Raw genomic sequence first — 1,955 nt, 5'->3', positions numbered from 1 at the left:
CCTGCGTTTATGTAGTTGTGTTGGTGTGGAACATTTTGAAAACCGAGCGAAGATGTCCGGTGACAAGCTATGCATGGACACGAACTGTAGCGCCGCTTTACGGCCGTGGTAATTGTCAACCAGTTGAAAGTGAGAAATGACGTTGAGGACAGCGATTCTCAAAGTGTAGGAGTACAAATGAATTTAAACGATCGCATATCGTTTTTAAATGGAGGATATCATCTTTAACCCCAAGATGCAGAGAGTTTAGTTTTCATATACTTACATTGAATTCAACTTTATGTCTGCAGCAAACTAGAATGAAAAGCCTGCTGGTAAATTAGGAGAAATTACTCTTTTGTATGAATTAAATGAACTTTCCTTGGAGACTGTCCAATCAAAAACTAAAATGTACATTTTTTACACATAAAAGGCTCATAAAGAACATGTCGCTTTTCTTAAATATTGAGTTGTAATTATACATTTCAGAGTTGTAAATGAACTGTTTGCTTGATCGTTGATAAGGTTCCGCTTGGCGGCGTTACTAAAACAATTTCACGGCAAAACCTTGCATCGAAAATGCTTAGTATGTACATAGGGGCATTTACTACATAAGGTGCAAAAGTAATCTCACCCAAAATTTGTAGCCCGTGTCGTTAGAAGACTGGCTGCTGCAGACTATCTATTATTAACAAGGAATTTTTATATGTTCAACAACAAACTTATCTTAGTGTTGCTATGGCCGAAGTAACATATTATCAACGGCGCAACAACCGGAATGCGGTCTAGTCTGCCTTAATTCCACCAATTCGATACCCCTAAAAGCTGTCTGGCGTCCTGACCTACGCCATCGCTCCATCTTAGACAGAGTTTGCCTCGTTTTCTTTTTCTACCATAGATATTGCCCTTATAGACTTTCCGGGTGGGATTATCCTCATCCATACGGATTATGTGACCCGCCCACCGTAACCTATTGAGCCGGATTTTATCCACAACGGGACGGTCATGGTATCGCTCATAGATTTCGTCATTGTGTAGGTTACGGAATCGTCCATCCTCATGTAGAGGGCCAAAAATTCGCAATTCTTCTTGCTAAGAACCCAAGTCTCCGAGGAATACATGAGGACTGGCAAGATCATAGTCTTGTACCGTAATAGCTTTGACCCTATGGTGAGACGTTTCAAGCAGAACAGTTTTTGTAAGCTGAAATAGGCTCTGTTGGCTGCCAAAACCGGGCGGAGATTTCATCATCGTAGCTGTTATCGGTTGTAATTTTCGACACTAGATAGGGGAAATTGTCAACGCTCTCGAAAGTTGTAGTCGCCTATCTTTATTCTTCCCGTTTGATCAGTGCGGTTTGATGTTGTTGGTTGGTTGGTTTTCGGTACTGACGTTGCCACCATATATTTTGTCTTGCCTTCATTGATGTGTAGCCCAAGATCTCACGCCGCCTGATCGATTTGGACGAAGGCAGTTTGTATATCTCGGGTCGTTCTTCCCATGATGTCGATATCGTCAGCATAAGCCAGTAGTTGGGTGGACTTAAAGAGGATCATACCTCTTGCAGTTACCTCAGCATCACGGATAACTTTCTCGAGGGTCAGGTTAAAGAGGACGCATGATAGGGGATTCCCTTGTCGTAGACCGTTGTTGATGTCGAATCGTCTTGAGAGTGATCCTGCTGGTTTTATTTCAGCCTAGTCAGTTTTATCAAAATCGTCGGGATACCGAATTCTCTCATGGCCGTGTACAGTTTTACCCTGGCTATGCTGTCATAGGCGACTTTAAAGTCGATGAATAGATGGTGCAACTGGTGTCCATATTTCAACAGTTTTTCCTTCGCTTGCCGGAGAGAGAAAATATGATCTGTTACTGGAGTGAAGCCTCTTTGTTATGGGCCAATGATGTTGTGGGCGTATGGGGCTATCCGGCCTAGCAAGATAGTGGAGAATATCTTATAGATGGTACTCAGTAAC

This window comes from Hermetia illucens, chromosome 6, assembly GCF_905115235.1.
Source record: "Hermetia illucens chromosome 6, iHerIll2.2.curated.20191125, whole genome shotgun sequence".
NCBI lineage: Eukaryota > Metazoa > Arthropoda > Insecta > Diptera > Stratiomyidae > Hermetia > Hermetia illucens.
This window is presented reverse-complemented; position numbering follows the sequence as displayed.